We start from the raw sequence: 13,810 nt of genomic DNA on the forward strand, positions 1-13,810 counted from the left end.
AAAGGAACTCAAAAACCTCTTGAAGAAAGTGACAGAGGAGAGTGAAAATGTTGTTTTGAAGCTCAGCTTCAGAAAACGAAGTTCATGGGATCTGGTTAAATCACTTCATGGGAAACAGATGGGGAAACAGTGTCAGACTTTAGTTTTTGGGGTTCCAAAATCACTGCGGATGCTGATTGCAGCCATGAAATTAAAAAACGCTTACTCCTTGGAAGGAAAGTTATGACCAAACTTGATAATATATTAAAAAGCAGAGACATTAGTTTGCCAACAATGGTCCGTCTAGTCAAGGCTATGGTTTTTCCAGTGGTCACGTATGGATGTTAAATTTGGACTGTGAAGATGGCTGATAGCCGAAGAATTGATGCTTTTGAATTGTGGTGCTGGAGAAGACTCTTGAGAGTCTCTTGGACTGCAAGGAGAACCAACCAGCCCATTTTAAAGGAGATCAATCCTGGGTGTTCATTGGAAGGACTGATGCTAAAGCTGAAACTGCAATACTTTGGCCACCTCATGCGACGAGTTGACTCACTGGAAAAGACTTTACTGCTGGGAAGGATTGGGGGTGGGAGGAGAAGGAGACGACAGAGAATGAGATGGCTGGATGGCATCACCAACTCGATGGACATAAATTTGAGTGAATTCCAGAAGTTGGTGATGGACAGGGAGGCCTGGCGTGCTGTGATTCATGGGGTCGCAAAGAGTCGGACACGACTGAGCGATTAAACTGTACCAAACTGAATGGATGAATTGAGTCTCTTATTATCCTCTTTTCTTTTTTAGGAGAATTACTTTGCCAAGGAAAAACAGGGTCCTTTTCATTCCTTAACTACTTCCTGATATGATGCGACTTCATCCCTAAATTTATCAGCATCTCTTCTAACCCTCATATTGAGTCTCTGGTCCAGAGGCCCCAAGTAATATTTGGAGAGGCTGCAGCAAATGTAGGAGACTGTACATTTTTAATTTAAAAACTTTCACAGAGTTAAAAACAAATCGTGTTATAAAGTTAGAGATGTAAGGTAAAATAGTCATTAAACCAAATTAAAACCCAATCAAAATTAAGAGATACATTATGTCCATAGTTACATGAGTCCATTTTAGGATTTTTAGATATCATCAGATCAAGAAGAATTGTCACATAGGATTTTTGTGTTTGAAATCATTCACAGAGTTGAAAAAGGTCTTTCCTTGAATTGGAGAATCCCACCATGTGAAGCTGCTTTCAACTGATGAGGAGGTTGAAAAGCTGAACCTGAGTCACATAGATCCTAAAGCTTTAGGATCTATGCCAATATCTGTGCATAAAATTGTGTCATTGAGAGAATCCATTTTTTTTTTTCCTGGGGGGTGGGGAGTCTGGGCCTTCGTTAAAGGTACGGGTAAATTTTCAACTAATGGTTCTGTGTTTCCTGAGTTAATTTATGTAGATGCTTCTTAATGATATCGTTACATTTTTTCTACCTTTCCTAAAGATTGGAGTTGGGTTAGTGATATTCTATTCATATAATTTTGACACTCCTTCAGTTACAACAGTTTTAAAAATGGAGTCACTGTTGCTCTGAATTGTAGAGTTTAAGATCCCACTTACATCATGAGAAGTCAGTATAGTACGATTTTGTCCATTCCTTAAACTCAGGCTATAATGGATACTGCTTTCAACATGAAAAGTGGTCTTTGAGCATGGTATACACAGGGTCTTTGAGGTTGCTAAAACAGGAACAGCATTTGCGCTCGACCCATACTTTTCCCATCAGCCCACACCCTAACATTAACATTATTGTTCATATTAAAAGAAAGGGTTCCGTATTCATGAAAAGAGAGGCCTGGAACTTGTTCAACATATTCCTCCCCCAAAGGGATAAGAGAGGCTCTGGCATCATTAAGAAGCCATGAGGAAATAACAGAGAATCCGAGTTGCAGCTTAATGGATGAATGAAATAATAGCGTTTGACTCATCCTGACAGCTCCATTATAACAGTGGATGGGAGGAAATTGGACCAGAGGCTTCAGTGAGCACAGAGAAACTTGCTGTGGTTTCCAAAAGGAATCAACAGATTAGCCGCCAAGATATTATTATGATGAGGGCTTGTGTTGCTCCCAATCCTCTTGAGAGTCTGATGACTGGGGCCTATAACTCAGAGGTCAGTCTCTCTCTAGTGTGGTATTTGAAGACAAGACAGGAAGCCAGAGGTTTCTTAGACACCTGAGGGGAACCCCTCTGGAGATGCCCCTCCTTTCCACAGTAACAGCAAGCCCATCCCTTTTCACCTGTGTCCCTCTGGTTAATTTTCTCAGGCTGTTTCAGAGCAGTTCTAACAGACATTGTTGGGGCTTCAATCTTCTGCTGGATTTTTCGCCCTATTTTCCTCTTCATATTCTTTACAATAATATAGCATCTGAAACGTTTGCAACAGTTGTTCAAGGTTTCAGTTCAGTTCAGTAGCTCAATCGTAACTCTTTGCGACCCCATGTATCACAGCACGCCAGGCCTCCCTGTCCATCACCAACTCCTGGAGTTCACGCAGACTCATGCCCATCGAGTCGGTGATGCCATCCAGCCATCTCATTCTCTGTGGTCCCCTTCTCCTCCTGTCCCCAATCCCTCCCAGCATCAGAGTCTTTTACAGTGAGTCCACTCTTCACATGAGGTGGCCAAAGTATTGGAGTTTCAGCTTTAGCATCAGTTCTTCCAATGAACACCCAGGACGGATCTCCTTTAGAATGAACTGGTTGGATCTCCTTGCAGTCCAAGGGACTCTCAAGAGTCTTCTCCAACACCACAGTTCAAAAGCTATCAGCTTTCTTCACAGTCCAACTCTCACATCCATACCTGACCACTGGAAAAACCATAGACTTGACTAGACAGACCTTGTTTGGCATAGTAATGTCTCTGCCTTTTTAATATGCCTTCAAGGTTGGTCATAACTTTCTAAGGTTTAATTTTGTCCAATTACCTGTTTTCATAAATTATGGCAGACATCTGGAGCCAAATGAGTGAGAAATCTGTTTTTAGAATAATTTCTTCTTCTGTATTATTAAGGTGAATGTCAGTAAAATTATGGAGAGACTCCTGTAGTCTATCTAGGGTTGTACGAGAATTTCCTTGTCTCCCTATACTATGTCAGCCAACTTAACATATTTTAAAATCAGTGGGGGGTGAGGGGAGCGATCCTAAGATGGCAGAGGAATAGGACAGGGAGACCACTTTCTCTCTCACAAATCCATTGAAAGAACATTTGAACACTGAGCAAATTCCACAAAACAATTTCTCTACACTGGCAGAGGAGAAAAGACACCCATAAATGTGGCCAATTTTCTTCAAAGGAGGTAGAACAGAATATAAAAGATAAAAGGAGAGAAAAAACAGTTAGTGATGGAGATCCATACTAGAAAGGGAGTCTTAGTGTGGAGCAGTATCCAAACACCAGGAAACCCTCTCTCTGGTAGATCTGTGTGGAGTTTTGGAATCTCAGAAGGCAATGAACCTAGGAGGGAAAACACATACGTACATATATGCATACATAAAACCAACAGATTATGTGCCTAACGACAACTCCCAGCAGAGTAGTACCCCCAAACACTTGCATGTACCACCAGGGAAAAGGAGGCTGAACAGCGAGGAGCGGGCTACATTGCTTAGGGTAAGGACCAGGCCTGAATGCCCTGAGGGCAATCTGAGGGATCTATCATGAGAAAACAACCTTAACTGTGTGATAGACAGGGACGGGGGTGAGGGGTGGGAAGAGAGGGAGACCTATCCTGCAAAAAGCCCTAACATACTAAAATGGACTGGAATGGGTGAATTTAACTCAGATGACCATTATATCTAATACTGTGGGCAGGGATCCCATAGAAGAAATGGAGGAGCCATCATGGTCAACAAGACAGTCCAAAATTCATGACTTGGATGCAATCTTACAAACGACAGAATGATTTCTGTTCATTTCCAAGTCAAACTAATCAATATTACAATAATCCAAGCCTATGCCGCAACCAGTAACGCTAAAGTGGCCGAAGTTGAATGATTCTATGAAGACCTACGAGACCTTTTAGAACTAACACCCAAAAAAGATGTCCTTTTCATTATAGGGGACTGGAATGCAAAAGGAGGAAGTCAAGAAACACCTGGAGTAACAGGCAAATTTAGCCTTGGAGCACGAAATGAAGCAGGGCAAATGCTAATAGAGTTTTGTCAAGAGAACGCATTGGTCATAGCAAACACCATCTTCCAACAATACACGAGAAGACTCTATACGTGGACATCACCAGATGGTCAACACCAAAATCAGTTTGATTATATTATTTGCAGCCAAAGATGGAGAAGCTCTATACAGTTACTAAAAACAAGACCAGGAGCTGCCTGTGGCTCACATCATGAACTCCTTATTGCCAAATTCAAACTGAAATTGAAGAAAGTAGGGATAACCACTAGACCATTCATATATGACCTAAGTCAAATCCCTTATGATTATACAGTGGAAGTGAGAAATAGATTTAAGGGACTAGATCTGATAGATAGATTGCCTGATGAACTATGGATGAAGGTTCGTGACATTGTACAGGAGACAGGGACAAAGACCATCTCCAAAGGAAAGAAATGCAAAAAGCAAAATGGCTGTCTGAAGAGGCTTTGCATATAGCTATGAGAAGAAGAGAAGCAAAAAGCAAAGGAGAGAAAAAAAGAGATAAGCATGTCAATGCAGAGTTCCAAAGAATAGCAAGGAGAGATAAGAAAGATTTCCTCAGTGGTCAATGCAAAGAAATAGAGGAAAACAACAGAATAAGAAATTCAAGAGATCTTTTCAATAAAATTAGAGATATCAAGAGAATATTGCATGCAAAGATGGGCTCGATAAAGGACAGAAATTGTATGGATCGAAGGAGAGCAGAAGATATAAAGAAGAGGTGGCAAGAATACGCAGAAGAACTGTACAAAAAAGATCTTCAAGACCAAGATAATCACGACGGCGTAATCACTCACCTGGAGCCAGATATCACGGAATGTGAAGTCAAGTGGGCCTTAGAGAGCATCACTACGAGCAAAGCTAGTGGAGGTGATGGAATTCCAGTTGAGCTATTTCAAATCCTGGAAGATGATGCTGTGAAAGTGCTGCACTCAATAGGCCAGCAGATTTGGAAAACTCAGCAGTGGCCACAGGACTGGAAGAGGTCAGTCTTCATTCCAATCCCAAAGAAAGACAATGCCAAAGAATGCTCAAACAACCGCATAATTGCATTCATCTCACACACTAGTAAAGTCATGCTCAAAATTCTCCATGACAGGCTTCAGCAATATGTGAACCGTGAACTCCCAGATGTTCAAGCATTTTTAGAAAAGGCAGAGGCAACAAAGTTCAAATTACCACATCCTCTGGATCATGGAAAAGCAAAAGAGTTCCAGAAAAGCATCTATTTCTCCTTCATTGACTATGCCGAAGCCTTTGACTGTGTCTATCACAATAAACTGTGGAACATTCTGAAAGAGACAGAAGTACCAGACCACCTGACCTGCCTCTTGAGAAACCTGTATGCAGGTCAGGAAGCAACAGTTAAAACTGTACATGAAACAACAGACTGCTTCAAAATAGGAAAAGGAGTACGTCAAGGTTTTATATTATCACCATGCTAATTTAACTTATATGCAGAGTACATCATGAGGAACGCTGTGCTGGAAGAAGCACAAGCTGGAAACAAGACTCCTGGGAGAAATGTCAATAACCTCAGATATGCATATGACACCACCCTTATGGCAGAAAATGACGAGGAACTAAAGTGCCTCTTGACGAAAGTGAAAGAGGAGAGTGAAAAGTTTGGCTTGAAGCTCAACATTCAGAAAACAAAAATCGTGGCATCTGGTCCCATCACTTCATGGGGAATAGATGGGGAAACAGTGGAAACAGTGTCAGACTTTAGTTTTTTTTTGGCTCAAAATCACTGCGGATGCTGATTGCAGCCATGCAATTAAAAGATGCTTCCTACTTGGAAAGAAAGTTATGACCAACCTAGATAATATATTAAAAAGAAGAGACATTACTTTGACAACTAAGGTCCAGGTTTGTAGTCATAGTTAAGGCTATGGTTTTTCCAGTGGTCATGTATGGATGTGAGAGTTGGACTGTGAAGAAAGCTGATCGCTGAAGAATTGATGCTTTTGAACTGTGGTGTTGGAGAAGACTCTTGAGAGTCCTTTGGACTGAAAGGACATCCAACCATTCCATTCTAAAGAAGATTAATCTTTGGTGTTCATTGGAAAGACTGATACATAACCTGACACTCCAATACTTTGGCCTCCACATGCGATGAGTTGACTCACTGGAAAAGATTCTGATGCTGGGAGGGGTTGGGGGCAGGAGGAGACGGGAACGACAGAGAATGAGATGTCTGGATTGTATAACCAACTCGATGGACGTAAGTTTGAATGAAGTCCAGGAGTTGATGATGGACAGGGAGGCCTGGGGTACTGTGATTCATGGGGTTGCAAAGAGTCGGACACAACTGAGCGACTGAACTGAACTGAACTGAAGGTACTGCCGGGCCAGCTCAGGAAACAAAGGACTAAGGGAATACCAGCGGAAAGTTAGCGGAATGTGGACAGCTCATCAACTGCAGGAGGAAGGCGGGTGGAAGCCCGAGCAAGAAAGGGGCAAACTCGGTCCCAGAGAAAGCATTCTCTATCAAACTGCGAACAGGGTTTCAGTTGCTAACCAAGACTTCCTGGGATTCCGGACAGTTGACATCCACTGGGAGGGTGCCAGCTAGAAATCAGTTCCCCAATGGAGACACAGGGAACACGAGAAATGGTTCAGGCTATCACCAAGTAAACCAAGCATTTGGGACACGGGAAGTGATAAGATGAACTCACTGCTCAGGGAGTGCACACTCACCAAGCACCTGGTTGCCTGGCCTGTTCAGAACTGGGAAGGGTACAAAGAAAAACCCAACTGAGTCTGCATTTTTTGGGGGTACATGAGAACCTGAACCTGAGTGACCTAGTTCGGGAAAGTGCACACAACTCGGGGCCTGCTCCCTGCAGGGTTACCTGGAGCCTGAGCAGTGTAGACTGGGAAACCTCACACACCAAAAGCAGGGGCAAACACAGGGTGTCCAAGACACTGCCAGGATTTCCTACACATGCCAGTGATATTTGTTTGCAGTGTTCCTCCCTCCACACAGCATGATTGAAAAAGTGAGACTAAATAAGAGCCCGCATCTGGCCCTTATGTTAGGGTGGAAATTAGACACTGAAGAGACAAATGAACAGAAGAAACCAACCTAACAGAAGGAACCTCGTTGGAAGTGACAGGTGAAACAGAATAAACGCTGTAGATAACACCAACTACACTGGAGGGGCCTTATATCATCTAAGCTGGAACAAGAAATTATCTGAAACTGAAGTGAGCCCACACTGTCTGCAACAGCTCCAGAGCAATTCCTAGCTGTATTTTTACTACAATCATTTTTTTAAATTTTTATTTTTTAAGATCTCAATTCTGCCAATAATTTTCATTTTTATAACATACTATTACATTACCCAAACCAAAAAAGTAGAGTTTAGACCACCAAACTACAACATTAAACAAAAACAAAAGCAAAATCCCCAAAAGTGTATATTTTTTTGCTTTGTTTTGCTTTAATATTGTATTTTTGAGAGTCCAACTTCTAATTTAGATTTTTAATCTTTGCTTTTTGGTAGCTGTTATCAATTTTTTACCTTTACGAATCTAATCTTAAGTACCCATTTTTATCTAGGAGTGTGATTACTGATTTGATTGTTCTCTCCCCTTTGGACTCTCCTTTTTCTACACCAGGTCGCCTCTATTCCTTCCCTCCACCTTCTCTTCTCTACCCAACTCTGCGAATTTCTCTGTGTGCTCTGGGCTCTGGAGAAGATAGTACTACCTTGATCTATCTCTTTCCTTTTGATTCCGCTTTTTCTCCTCCATTTCACTTCTATCTCTTTCCTCCATCTTCTCTTCTCCATATAACTCTGTGAGCCTCTCTGAGGGTTCCATACTGTGGAGAGCACATAGGGAAGGTTTTACTGGCTCGATTGCTCTCTCCACTTGTGATTGCCCCTCCCCGCCTTTTGGTCACCTCAATCTCCCTCCTACCTCTTCTCTTCTCCATGTAATTCTGCAAACTTCTCTGGGTGTCCCTCACTGTAGAGAGTCTTTTCATCATTAACCTAGAAGTTTTATAATTGGTGCTGTATGGAGTTAGAAGTCTTGAGGCTACTGTGAGAATAAGACTCTAAACCAGAAGCATGAGGCTTAAGCCCAAAACCTGAGAACACCAGAGAACTCCTGACTTCAGGGAATATTAACTGATAAGAGATCATCCAAAGCCTCCATACCTACACTAAGAGCAAGGATCACCCACGAGCCAACAAGTTCCAGAGAAAGACATACCACACAAATTCTCCAGCAACACAGGAACATAGTGCTGAGCTTCAATATACAGGCTTCCCAAAGTCACACCTATCCCATGGACATCTCAAAACTCACTACTGGACACTTCATTGCAATCCAGAGAGAAGAAACCCAGTTCCACCCATAAGAACACCGACACAAACTCCACAGATCAGTAAATTAACAACGATCAAATGCAAAGGACAGATATTAAAAGCTCCAAGGGAAAAACAACATATAACACACCAGGGGATTCCCGTAAGAACAACAGCTGATCTTTTAATAGAAACTTTTTAGGTCAGAAGGGAATGGCAGGTCATATTTAAAGAAATGAAAGAGAAAACCTACAACCCAGATTACTGTACCCAAGAAGGATTATATTCAAATATGAAGGAGAAATCAAAACTTTACAGACAAGTAAAAGCTGAGAGAATTCAGAACCACCAAACAAGCTCTTCAACAAATGTTAAAGGATCTTCCGAAGACAGGAAACACAGAAAGCGTATATAAATTCAAACCCTAAAGAACAGAGTAATTGGCAAAGGGATAGTACTTATCAATAATTACGTTAAAAGTAAATGGGTTGAATATACCAAACAAAAGACAATGACTGACTGAGTGGATACTAAAGCAATACCACGATATATGCTGTCTGTAAGAGACCCACCTCAAAACAAGGGACACATGCAAGTGACCGAAAGTGAAGATCTGGAAAAAGATTTTACGTAAATGTGGACACATACACACACCAAAAAAACACTAATAGCAATACTCTTATCAGATGAATTAGATTTAAAATAAAGTCTGTGAACAGAGACAAAGAAGGATACTACAAAGTGATTTAAGGGTCACTCCAAGAAGAAGATATAACAATTATAAGTATATATGGACCCAACATAGGACACTGCAATATGTAAGGTAAATGCTAACAAGTATGAAAAGGGAAATGAACAATAACACAATAATATTGAGAGACTTTAATAACCCACTCAAACCTATGGATAGATCAAATAAACAGAAAATTTTCAAGGAAACACAAACTTTAAATGACACAATGGACCAGTAGACAGAATTGATATCTATAGGACATTTCACTCTAAAACAATCAATTTCACCTTTTTATCAATTGCACATTGATACTTCTCCAGGATAGATCATATCCTGGGCCATATATCTAGCCTTGGTAAATTTAAAAAAAAAATGATTGAATTCATTCCAATCATCGTTTTTTACCACAGTGCAGTAAGATTAGACCTTAATTGCAGGAAAAAAAAAATTAAAAATGCCAACATATGGAGGCTAAACAACAGGCTTCTGAGTAACCAAAAGTCACAGAGGAAATAAAAAGGGAAAAATACGCATAGAAACGAGTGAAAAATGAAAACACAACAACCCCAAACCTATAGGACACTGTAAAAACAGTGCTAAGGGAAGGTTCATAACACTACAGGCTTACCTCAAGAAACAAGAGAAAAGTCAACTGAATAACCTAACTCCACACCTAAAACAATTAGAAAAGGAAGAAGTGAAGAAATCCACGGTTAGTAGAAAGAAAGAAACCTTAAAACTTAGGGCAGAAATAAATACAAAAGAAAGAAAATAGAACATAGAAAAAAATATATAGTAAAAGTTGGTCCTTTGAGAAGATAAACAAAATTGACAAACCATAAGCTAAGCTCATCAAGAAACAAAGGGACAAGAATCAAATCAACAAAATTAGAAACGAAAATGGAGAAATCACAAAAGACAACACAGAAATGCAATGGATCATAAGAGACTATCAGCCACCATATACCAATAAAATGACAACTTGGAAGAAATGGATAAATTCTTAGAAAAGTCTAACTTTCCAAACATGATCCAGGAATAAATAGAAAATCTTAACACATCCACCACAAGCACGGAAATTGAATCTGTAATCAGAAATCTTCCTGCAAAAAAAAGCCAAGGACCAGGCAGATTCACAGATGAATTCTCCCAAAAATGTAGATAACAGCTAACACCTATTTTACTCAAACTCTTCCAGAAAATTGAAGAGGAAGGTAAATTTCCAAACTCATTCTGTAAGGCCACAATAATCCTAATACAAAAGATTGAAGTCGTTTAGTCTTGTCGGACTCTACAACCCCATTGACTGTAGACCACCAGACTCCTTCATCCAAGGGATTGTTCAAGCAAGAGTACTGGAATGGGTTGCATTTCCTTCTGCAAAACCAAACAAAGATGTCACACACACACACAAACACACACATAAACTACAGGCCAATAACACTGATGAATATTGATATATCTATCCTTAACAAAATTCTAGCCAACAGAATCCAAAAGCATATTAAAAAGTTCATACATCATGACCAAGTGGGATTTATTCCAGGACGGCAAGGATTCTTTAATATCTGCAAATTAATCAGCGTAACACACCACCTTAGCAAACTGAAAGATAAAAATCATATGATGATCTCCATAGATTCAGAAAAAGCCTTTGGAAAAATTCAGTGTCCATTTATGATAAAAAAACCCTCTAAAAAGCAGGGATAGTAGGAACATACCTCAACATAATAAAAGCTATATTTGACAAACCCACAGTAAACATTATCCTCAATGGTGAAAAATTGAAAGCTTTTTCCTAAAGTCAGGAATAAGGCAAGGGTGCCTCACCACTACCATTCACCATAGTTTTGAAAGTTTGGCCACAACAATCAGAGCTGAAAATGAAATACTAGGAATGCAGACTGGGGAACAAGAAGTAAAACTATCACTGTCTGCAGATGACATGCTTCCTTATATAGAAAACCCTAAAGACTCTACCAGAAAATTACTACTGATAATCAATGAATAAAGTTGTAGGATATAAAATTGGTATACAAAAATCCCTTTCATTCCTATACATTAATAATGAGAAAAAATAAAGAAAAATTAAGGAAACATTCCATTCACCATTGCAACAAAGAGAAAAAAAATATATACCTACCTAAAGAAACAAAAAAACTATATATAGAAAATTATAAAACACTGATGAAAGTGCTTTTTGATTCCCCGTCTTCCAAACAATACCTTGTCAATACAGTTTCACTGAAGAAGAGTCATGGGGTACAAACCTGATATAGGCTTTTTTTTTTTTAACATGTTTTATTTATTTATGTATTTATTTATTTTAATTGGAGGCTGATTACAGTATTGTATTGGTTTTTCCATACATTGACATGAATCCACCCCAGTTGTACATGTGTTCCCCATCTTGAACCCTCTTTCAACCTCCCACCCCTCTATCATCCCTCTGGGTCATCCCAGTGCACCATGTCCAAGCAGTCTGTAACATGAATCAAACCTGGACTGGTGATTCGTTTCACATATGATACTATACATGTTTCAGTGCCATTCTCCCAAATCATCCCACCCTTGCCCTCTCCCACAGAATCCTAAAGACTGTTCTATAAACCTGTGTTTCTTTTGCTGTCTTGCATACAGGGTTATTGTTACCATCTTTCTAAATTCCATATGTATTTGTTAGTATACTGCATTGGTGTTTTTCTTTCTGGATTACTTTACTCTGTATAATAGGTTCCAGTTTCATTAACCTCATTATAACTGATTCACATATATTGTTTTAATGCCTGAATAATACTCCATTGTATATATGGAGCACCACTTTCTTATCCACCCATCTGCTGATGGACATCAAGGTTTTTTCCATGTCCTGGCTATTATAAACAGTTCTGTGATGAATATTGTGATACACGTGTTCCTTTCAATTCTGGTTTCCTTGGTCTGTATGCAGAGCAGTGGGTTTGCTGGGTTGCATGGCAGTTCTTTTTCTAGTTTTTTAAGGAATACCCACAGTCTTCATAAGTGCCTGAACAGTTCGTATTTCCACCAACAATGTAAGAGAGTTCCCTTTTCTCTAAACCGTTTCCAGCATTTATTGTTTCTAGACTTTTGGATAAGCCATTCTGACTGGCGTGAAATGCTACCTCATTGTGGTTTTGAGTTGCAGTTCTCTTCTGAACATTTTTCATGTATTTGTTAGTCATCTCTATGTCTTTTTTGGAGAAATGTCTGTTTAGTTCTTTGGCCCATTGTTTGGTTGGGTTATTTTTCTGGAATTGAGCTGTAGGTTTTGCTTGTATATTTTTGAGATTAATTGTCAGTTGCTTCATTTGCTATAATTTTCTCCCATTCTGAAGTCTGTCTTTTCACCTTGCTTATAGTTTCCTCTACTGTGCAGAAGCTTTTATTTTTAATTAGGTCCCATTTGTTTATTTCTGTTTTAATTTCCATTATTCTGGGAGGTGGGTCATGGAGGATTCTGCTGTGATTTATGTGGGAGAGTGTTTTGCCTATGTTCTCCTCTAGGAGTTTTATATTTTCTGGTCTTATATTTAGATCTTTAATCCATTTTGAGTTTATTTTTGTGTGTGGTATTAGCAAGCATTGTAGTTTTGTTCTTTTACAAGGGGTTGACAAGTTTTCCCAGCACCACTTGTTAAGGAGATTGTCTTCTCCATTGACCATTATGCCTCCTTCGTCAAGAATAAGGTGTCCATTGTTGCTTGGCTTTATATCTGGGCTTTCCATTTTGTTCCATTCATCTATGTTTATGTCTCTGTGCCAGTACCATACATTCTTGATGAGGGTGGCTTTGTAGTAGACCCTGAAGTCCGGCAGGTTGATTCCCTCAATTCCATTCTTCTTTCTCAAGATTGCTTTGCCTATTTGAGGTTTTTTTTGTATTTCCATACAAATTGTGAAATTATTTGAGTTAGCTCTGTGAAAATACTGTTGGTAGCTTGATAGGGATTGCATTGAATGTATACATTACCTTGGGTAGTACACTTATTTTCACAATATTTATTCTTCCAATCCACGAACACAGTATATGTCTCCATCTGTTAGTGTTTTCTTTGATTTCTTTCACCAGTGTTTTATAGTTTTCTATATATAGGTGTTTTGTTTCTCTAGGTTGATATGTCTCTAAGCATTTTATTTTTTTTCATTGCAAAAATGAATGGAATAGTTTCCTTAATTTCTCTTTCTATCTTTTCATTATTTGTGTACAGGAATGCAAGGGATTTCTGTGTGTTTATTTTATATTCTGCATCTTTACTGCATTCATTGATTAACTCTAGTAGTTACAATCTTTAGGGTTTTCTGTGTAGAGGATCATGTCATCGGCAAACACTGAAGGTTTTACTGCTTATTTTCTAATGTGATTTCCTTTTATGTCTTTTTCTGCTCTGATTGCTGTGGCCAAAATTTCCAGAACTATATTGAATAATAGTGGTGAGACTGGGCACCCTTGTCTTTTTCCTGACTTTAGGGGAAATGCTTTCAATTTTTCAACACTGATAATATTTGCTATGTGTTTGTCATATATAGCTTTTATTATGTTGAAGTACGTT

The sequence above is a fragment of the Moschus berezovskii genome, chromosome Y (genome assembly GCF_049115385.1).
Source record: "Moschus berezovskii isolate FMDL1 chromosome Y, NW_MosBer_1.0, whole genome shotgun sequence".
NCBI classification, from domain to species: domain Eukaryota; kingdom Metazoa; phylum Chordata; class Mammalia; order Artiodactyla; family Moschidae; genus Moschus; species Moschus berezovskii.